This window comes from Thunnus albacares, chromosome 4 (genome assembly GCF_914725855.1).
Source record: "Thunnus albacares chromosome 4, fThuAlb1.1, whole genome shotgun sequence".
NCBI lineage: Eukaryota > Metazoa > Chordata > Actinopteri > Scombriformes > Scombridae > Thunnus > Thunnus albacares.
In genome coordinates, this window is record NC_058109.1 from 6,896,105 (window position 1) to 6,905,878 (window position 9,774).

A 9,774-nucleotide genomic window follows, 5' to 3' on the forward strand; every position below is an offset into this window, starting at 1 on the left:
AGAAATAGGCACTGCAATAACAATTTTGATTCATATTTGATCAGGACTGCTTAGTTTGAAAATTTGATCTGAGTTTTGTGAGTTTCCTCTTCTTCTTCTGTTGAGTTTGATGGCAGTTGGCATCCATAAGTGTTGCAAGCGCATTACTGCCATCTGCTGGACTGTCCCTTGCCCCATCTATTACAGAATTACCATGACATATGTGAAAATCACTAGCGGTGCCTGAAGGGTTATTCCAGTAATTTACTGGGAAGTATGTGTGAAAGAGGCCATAGACTTCCATTGCAACCCAGTATAACGGCAGTCCATGTCATGTGACTGTAAAGTTTCTTTCGGCCAAAACAAAACAAACAAAGGCATGGCTGCCATTCCCATTATTCTCAGTGGAAAATGCAATATTTTAAGGTAGTTTGGCATGTGTTTTGATAAAATTTCTAGCGAGAAGTTTGCATTTTTTTTCATAATCTTTGTACGATGCCCAAAGACCAAAACCTCCTATCTGAAAAATGCACTTTTTTGAGGAAACTAAAAAAAAACTTGTTTACTTGCAGAATGCTATTTGTTAAGGATGCTCAATACATAATTCACTGTTTTTGGACTATATAACTATATTATGTGCTAACAATACCGACTAGGTATTAGTGCCTCACAAAGTGCAGATAGGAAGTTTTTCCCCACTTTTCCTGGATCATTTTGCAGATAGGAGCTTTTGCACTTGGTGCAAGTTGGAAGAGGTTCTACAAAACGATGCTCTAAATTAAGTTTGTTTTCAGGTACAACGATGGGCTAATTTAGTAAATGTAATAGTTACTATATTGTAGCATACTAGGGTCAGAATTCCTTAAGTGGGAAATTCATTGTATTTGCTTCCTTGTCCACTGGAAATGAATGTGGCTGAGTTTCCCCATAATGTTCAGTGATTGTGTAACCCACTCGTGCTGTAGCCTCTCTACACACCGAGGGACTCTGCATTGTGTTTTTGTTTTGTTGTGTGCTGGGATGTTGTGCAGAGAGAAGGAAAGCATCGGACACAGGAGCTCAGGATTGTGGTTGAGACGTGGTGGCATTAATTGGCTCACACTGGCAGCTTCTGTCTCTGGTACTGCTGGCTCGACTTTACAAGGTGAGACAGTAAACATTGTGTTTTTAGAAAATATAACAAAAATAAATAAACATTTGTTTCCAAAAATTTGGTACAAAATAAGTAGTGCAAAAATAATGATCTACCACTGCAAATAATACTTCCTGTATGTTTAAATTAAGATTGTGTAATTGTGACAGGGTGGCTTAGCTCTGTAATACAATGCACTGGCCTTGAGTACTGGAGCCAACAGTACTGATTCAAGATCCACTGTTAATACCACAGTCGATTCGTCTTCTGCATACCTTTCTTTGTCCAGTGTCTTTTGCCTACGTGCCATATCCTTCAGTTTGATATGCCTCTCATATGCTTCCTTGTCCTTATTACCCTTCTCATATTGAACACACATGTTGCACTGGTCTTTCTCTGGCTTAAATAAGCTCAGGTTCATTTGTTTGAAGACCGATCTGAGGGTGCAATCACTGGCTGCTTCATGATCATGTTCTCCACAGTGCGTCTGGTATTCTCTGTACAGTGAGGGAAATGTACTGAACACTGGCTCCAGATACATTTTTTAAGAGTCCCTCCGACAGTAGTGACTTTCAGCCATTGGCAGGCTGTTAAGAAATTCTCGTGCAGAACCATCCTGCAGACTGCGGCTCCTTGATGGCATTTGCTGTTGCACCTGGTGCATTCCCGTGTCCAATTTGGCCCATTCATGGACACTCAATGCTCCTATGTTGAGTGTAGACAGAAACGTTGTCTGGCAAACTGGTACCTGTTTGTTATCGACCTGCAGTCTGTACTTATATGTTCGGTTCTTCCAAGATTGACCACCTGTTGTTTGTCATTTTGTAAGGCATGCTTCAACCTGTGACGACATGTAAACCTTCCTTTACTCCCAGGTCATTTTCCAGAAATCTGCGCAGATCTGCTACCTTTGCTCTTCAGAAATATTCTCACATTGCTATCCTCTCTTGTTTCTGATTTGACCCTCCTTGCAGCCATGCTGACATCTGTCTCCTATGGACCGTGGACTTCGAGTAACCTCAATGGTTTTTCTCACCACTTTCATTTTCCCTTTTTACTCTTTTCCCAGCCGTCTGTTTTCCACATTTTGTTTTCTGTAGTTGACACCTGTCTTCTTCTTCAGTCTATTGTGTGCTTCTTCCTCCACAATATCTTCAGGTACTTGATCCTCTACCAGATCTTCCTCTTGTTCCACTGTTACTAGAGCTTGTAGTCTCCTCCTGCTTGTCTTTTGTAGAGTTGTAAGTTTCATCAAGGTCGGAGTCATCTAGAGGGGACTCGGCATCAGATACTAGAGATGTTTCTAAATCAGACTCAGCGATGGATGTGAATGTCACAAGTTCCTCACAACAAAGTTTCTCTGTGATTACTGGCTGGTCTGTAGTTCCGGCTGTCTTGAGGGATGTTCAGGGTGTTGCAATCGCCAGATCCTTTACATAGGGTCCTGCCTTCAAGGTAGTTGTAGGTCTACCATAGTCCCCCACAGTCAATGGGCAGCTGGCTGAATTGGTAACAGGGTCCCCCACAGTCACTGGGCGGCTGACTGAAGTGGTGGCTATACCAGGTTTAGAGTGGTTCCACCAGGCTCCATCAGGCTGCACACTGATTCTCGGGGGATCACATTTTTTTCCTATAAATAAAATGCAATATTATCAGTATCATGATGTGTTAAATCATCTTTAAAACTGTGTTATTATCTCTGATGTGCCCATCATGACACAGAGTTCTGATTATGCTGTAATAATTCATTTTACTATTACTAGTGATGGTATGGGGCTGGAAGCATTACTCTCATGGGGAGCCAGCACAGTTTTTCATCTTTTATTCTCTAAATAATGTCCTTGCATATAACATCAGTGTCAAACCTTGTATTTACAACCTTTAGGCTATTCTCAGCTGTTTCAAATATCCCCATTTACTCCCATTATAATGTTATAACACTGGAACTGGTCCCAACAATGCATCAATGCCACTACTTGCCTTTCTTGAGAGCCAAGTCCATAATGATCATTCCCCTGGACAGACGCCTCTTTTTGCCTGACCTGTTGTCAGGGTTGTTGCCTGGCATGGTGTTGACATATGTGGTGTTGACCTGCAATTAATAAGAGATCATGATAATGACGTTCACTTCAAAGCAGCAATGACAACCTCTAACCACAATGTTCAACGCCAAAACCTCCTGTGTACATACATGCAGATAGGAGGTTTTTACCTAGAAATAGTTAGGCTAACAGACACGATTTTTATTAAATAACGCTCATTTACGGCGCTCAATCACACTCATTTTGAGATCAAGACATTCTACAGTGGTGTTTCAAGTATTATCCCTAACATTATCGATCAACTCACCCTCTTGGTGTGATAAAAGTTTCACCACTGGGCGCTTATACGGTACCCTGCGCGATTCAGATTATTCTTATCATTATTTTGACAGAGATACTACCAAATACTTCACTAGTAAGGGTAAAAGACATGTTTTATTTTGAAAACAATTGATTACTACAATCTGAGAGACATTTAGACGGGACTACATACCACGGAAGTCCCAAGTTTCAGCTAGGTCTGGTGCTGATGCAGATAGTAGGTGTTGTGCCTCAACATGTTCCCAGCAAACCTGATTGGAGGTTTTCGTCAGGTGACTTTTCTGTCAAACGAAGGGCCGGATTATCTTGCAGACAGATCGAATATGAGCAGCCTTCCTTGTTCTCATCATCCAAAGTGAAATCTGCCAATCAGAAAATTCTGCAGATAGGAGGTTTTGCACCATCTTAGTTTGTCAGTTATTATGAAGATTCATTCAGGCTTTCTAGCGTTGCTATGGTGGTTGCTATGGATGCTGCTATCTCTGAAACCACGTAGTTGCATGTTGTTTGAATCATTGTCTTTGCGTTGTGTAGTTATCTGAGCTGTTATTTTATGTAACTGTTTGATTATGTTCTTTCAAAACAAACAGGGATGAATTGAATTTGAAATCCAGAGTTTGAAGCTTTGCGATTGGCTGACCAGAGGACCCACCTGGATGTATTTTCCTCACTGTCACCATGCTAAGGTTTTCTTTTAATGATATCTTTAATATTTCACTTTAACAAGTGTCCTTGATAACTCAACTCAACAACATGATAAGTTAATGTTAAGGCCATCAGTTTCAATTATTTATCCTTTGATTCTGAGAAATGATGTTAATGTAGAACTAGTCGGGCAAAGGTTGGGTTTTGTCCATTAAAAATGTGATGGTCCTCAGTTGAAGATTTAATGTGAATATGATATTATCAATGTTTGCAGATCATGTAACGGAAAAATGTGTTTTCAGGTATTTATCATCAGATATTTATGTCTATTTATATTTGTGGTGAATGAAACTCACAAGACTAAGTTTCAGCCATCTGAGGCTCATTAAGAGCTATTTGCATTCGTTTATGAATGAGGCCAGACTGAATGAGGACAACCTCACCTTGCTGTGTGTTGAGCAGGACATAAACATTGACAAAGACAAAGTGGTTGGCAGGTTTGCCACCATGAAGGAGAGGAGGATGAAGTTTTAAAAAGGGACCATGATATGTATGATATGTATAAAGTTTGTTAACCTGTTTGGATTATTTTGTTCTAGGGAGGCTGGTGGAATACACAAATACACTAAACTACAGCAGGCTGAGCACATCCATAGTTAGTCTTTATTAAATTCAATTTTGGTTATGAAGAAATGAGACAGAATGTTAGATAAATATCTTAATGTTGTTTAATTCCATGTTTACCGCATCTCGGCACCTGTCTGTATCACTGCCTGTGGTGTTGTAGACTGTCTATTTTATGTTTGAATAGGCCTTGTAGTGTTGTAGATCACTGTGTATTTTTTGTGTTATTTCCATGTAAGAAAGACATGGCACTGAGACAGTGCACCTGATCCGTCGCTGTCTATTGGCAACGGTGCTGAACTGTTAATCAGTTGATGCATGTAGAGCACTGTGTGCCGTCCTCAGTGCTGAAACATTTGAACACAAGCAGCAACCAGTTTTCTTTTTTGCTCTTCAGATCAAACTTGTCGGACAAAATGGCTTCACTATGTTTTCTTAAACATAGGCTTGCTTGGCTCAATGAGTGACAGTTTGTGTTTATGGATGGGATGTGATATATCAGCTATTTTACAGTTGTGAATTTTAAAATGACTCGAGAATGCTCTGCCCCCTCTGTGCTGAGAGTCTAGCTCCACCCCCGAATGATCGTGTCTCACAGCGTATTTTATCCCCTCGCAGACTTCACATGATGACGGGCTCAGTCCGCAAGTCCGGAGGAAGGACATCGATTCAGCCACACTGTGGGCTGGTGGAGTAATGAGGAGCAGGTGTGCAGGTAGGTGGAAACGGGGGGGAAGAAAGTTCCAAATCAAGGGGAAGAGGGACAGACCGAGACAGATGGCAGGAACAGAAAGTCATAATGTGTCCTCATGACATTAGAGGCTTTGGGAAGAAAGTCAAGTCAAAGCAGATTGTTTTGTTTAGCGGAAGTCGTGCACAGTGGCCATTCAAAGTGGTTCACAGACTCAATAAACAAAGAGTGAAACAAGATACACAAGTGTGTTCAAACTTCTGACTGGTCCTGTATATTCAAAATATCGCTTTTTTCATAAAAGGTTGGAGGAAATAAAAGTTCAAGGGAGACTATTCATTAAAGAGATTTAATGTTTAATTTAATTCAAGGTTACATTATTTCTCCCTTTCTTTATTTCTTCATTTCTTTCTTTCTTTCCTGTCTCTCTCTCTCTGTTTGTAGACTGACACACACATGCAACAGATATACCTGCCCACACACACACACACACACACACACACACACACACACACACACATACACAGTTCTCAGAGGCTCCATTACAGCAGTACAAGAACCATCTGTTGGTCGGAATTGAATCCTGCGCAATTAGCATCTGATTTGCATATGATTAACATGTCATTAATGGAACATTATGCAGAGTAATATGATTGCTAAACGAGTTTCGCTTCCCCCGCTGAGTAAAAACCTCTGTTCTGCTAATCGCTGCAGACTCACCCTTCCTCCTGTCGAGAGGAAGTGTGTGTGTGTGTGTGTGTGTGTGTGTGTGTGTGTTTGTGTGTGTGAAAAATAGATGAATGTGGGTGTGAACGTCTGGTGATACATGCACATCTCTTGGCTAAATTGTGTGGGTGTGTTTACCTGCATGTGTGTCAGACTTAACTTTTGTGCAGCATGTTTATGTGCATCCATGAGGCTATTGTTACCATATCAACAGCCAATACTGAGCTGTGGGTGTCTCTTGACGTGTCATGTTGACAGCGGTGAGCTGAACAGACATTTTTCCTCCATCAAACATGTGAAAATATCCATTCGGCCCAAAACTTATTTTTATAGAAATTGCATTTAAAAAGAGGAGGTCGTATTCTATCCGAGGAAGACACATTTACATATTCCCAACAGATGTTCTCATTGAATGTGTTACAATAAGACAGTGTTGCATTATGGGTTTTTCATACCTTTGATGTTGCTAGCCTTGTGAGTTTCTTCAAGTGTGTATAAAGTGTGTCTTTTAGTCACACAGCCCTAAAATTGTTAAGTTAGACCAGTTAAACCTTGGAGAGATAAATAGCTACAGAGGAAATAAATTCCTGACAAGGGGAAATAAGTTGAAACTGTCCCCCAACACCTGTACTGCAGAAACTGACCAGAAACTGATTGATCTCTCAGGCAGCCAAGCATTACCAGTGTCACAGCAAAACAAAAGACTATGAGTATGATAAAATATATAAATGCTAACTGATTTAGAAAATAATTTCCAGTGCTTCCAAGGGCCAGGTAGGAGAGTGTGTGAGTACATCATGTGACTGATTAACAGGATGAAGAATTAGCTGCACTTAAAACATGTTATGCTTTAATGGAACTATTGTGGTAATGTTTAACGCCCCCCTATTAAGCACTTATAAGCAATATACAAGCATTTAATAAATGGAACAGATCTAAAGGATGTCGACCATCATTCATTGACCATCAACACCCTAACTGTAACCCATCCTTGGACTAGCAGCATCTCAGAGAAACCTTCCCTAACAAGGCTAGTCTGATTAACTGTTTCTTATCTTAAAAAAGTCATGGTGGCGATCATTGTATAATCAAGGATGTATTTTATTCAATTAGGCCAGTACATAATTAAACGTATTTCATTCAGGTGTTCCAGGCTCACTGACAAGACTAAAGGTACGATCACACCAACACCAATCTCTTCAAATATTTCTCCCTCTTTTCATTCTCTTCAGTTGAAGCCCATATGACTGACGAATTCAAGGATGCATTTCCTATTTCGGTGTGATATCCTGAGCGGCTCTGGTGGACTCGTCAAGTCAGAGTTTGTCTTTGTTCAAGGTTGTTGTTTTGTGCCACTAGTACGCTCACTGCCTGTTGTCCTCATTAAGATTTTAGTCTATTTCTAATGTGTTTACATCTGTAAATATCATGCAGCAGAATAAAATAAATGTCTGTAAACTGCTCTCTCTCAGTACAGAGACTCAGCCAAAGTGTGTCATTTTATATCTGTGGTGTTTCTTGTTTATTATGCAAGTGTGAGTATAATCCATATGTGACACTGTGTGTGTTTGTGTGTGTTAGAGTGAATTTTTTTTGGCTCCAGCTCCTTTTTTTTCCCCATTCAGCTCATTAGAGCCGCAGACTCACAGTTGACTCAGTGTATTTACAGTTTGGCAGTTTGCCCTACATAAATTTTATACTTTATTTACATGTTTCTACATTAATTAAAACTTCCATATTGATTCTCTCTGACTTTAGTCCAGTTTGGAAATGTATGTACTTTAAAAAACATTTAATTATCTGGGAAACCTTAACCGCTTAGAATTTATCAACACACGTTGGCAGCAGACCAGTAAAACCGAAGACTTTCAGTTTCACTGTCAGCCACAGCTCCACTGGGTCAGCTGGGTCACCCATCTGGCTCTTAATTAGTCATCACGGAGGTAATTTATGAGGGGAAGCAGATTGTTTCCCTACTCCTTTGCTGGTTTACAAAAGATACGTCTCATTTTCCTGATTTCATGTCTCTTCACTCAGTTGGCACAGAAATCTTGAGGTGTCTTTGTTTGCAGAATATTTTTTTGTATGTTAATTCCTGATAGTCGAACAGAGGACGGAGTCTTGTGGGTTGAACAGACTGAACTTAAGTAGCACTGAGGCTCTCATCTTGTTATTGACGTGGATTACAACTTATAGTATTTCTAGAATATTTCTGGCAGCAGGATGGTGTGTGTGGGACTGACTCAAAGTAAACTACATTGGTCATTCCCAGCACGTCACCTGCTGTGGCTTATTAATGTATTTTTAATCATTTTCGGACAACAACGGAAAAGAGGAATAAGATATATCAGGCTTTGGATTCACAGTAAATTCACAGCTGATTTTAATATTAAATATAAAATCCTCTTTTTTTGCATCCATGGCAGATGTGTACGTTGCATTCATAAAATATATTATTGATGAAATCTACTTTAACAGTGCTTAGATCATATGAGTGTTGATGAAAGCGCAGGTAAATAATTCAGGAGACCACACCATAATAGCATTCATATGTTTTATGGATGACATGTCCCTGTACCACTAAAAGTGATTTTAGTATGGAGTGCACTATGGTAAAACACTACAGAGTGACAGAAATGCTGCCATGCTGTAATTAAAGGTCACATTTAGCTCCATATTCTGATGTAAAACATTTGAAAAGACCTGGAAGGACCTTTTATTTCACCACTTGTCTGATACTGATAAAATCTGACAGGTGGTTGCATCAAGGTAATGTTTATTTGTCAAGATGAAACTTGTAAATAAATAGTTGGTATGATTTTTCTGCTGAATTCTGGCTCTTCGTCATGAAGCTAAAAGCAAAAGGATCACTGCCTGAGTTTGGCAGTGATATATGGAAAGTGTCCTGCATCTCCACTACGACTGACACCCTGCAGTCAATGTCACCTTCTTCAGCTGTTCACTGCCTCAGTTTGGAAAGTGAATCTCTTCAAAAAGAGCTTCCTAAAAATGACAAAATTAACTCTGGATTGTAGCCGTAACCACGCTGACCTCAGTGTAGATGTATGAGGTGAAATTTCCTCAGAATAAGCTACAGAAGTAAAAAAAAAAAAAAACATCCTGACCCCCTAATTTTCTTCTGAGTGAGGTTTGCACTTTCTCTTTCTTATTATTCCCTTTCTGCTCTTGTTTGTGTGTCAGGGTCAAAAATGTCAGCTTGAAGATTTACTTTGGCTGAACGGAGTCTGAAACCAGGTTCTTTCCTCCTTTTTTCTTTTTTTCATACATTTATTGCAAATAATTCATGATTCAGTGCAGCCACAAAATGTCCAGTATATTTTCACGTTCTTGCAATTATTTTTTTGTATTTTATAGAACCGGTGATATAAATATGAGAAAAAGAAACAATAATAATCATTTCATCCATATACATACACACATATATATATATATATGCATACATACATTTTATACATGCATACAGTGTGTGTGTGTGTGTGTGTGTGTGTGTCCACTCCTCCTCTAAGATGTTTACACTGAGTATGTCTATATGTTTATTTGTTTTCCCAAGATCTGCCTCTGTCCTTTTGTAAATTCTTTTGTTAGACTGAGTT

The 9,774-nt window shown here is 39.5% G+C and overlaps 1 long non-coding RNA gene across 1 annotated transcript; it reads left to right on the forward strand.

Annotated features, from left to right (window-relative positions):
• Nucleotides 1–556: 556 nt before the first annotated feature.
• LOC122981062 lies at nt 557–7,809 on the forward strand. Its single transcript, XR_006403151.1, has 3 exons — nt 557–1,123; nt 5,362–5,458; nt 7,393–7,809. It is a non-coding gene; the product is annotated as an uncharacterized LOC122981062 (long non-coding RNA).
• The last annotated feature ends 1,965 nt before the right edge of the window (nt 7,810–9,774 follow it).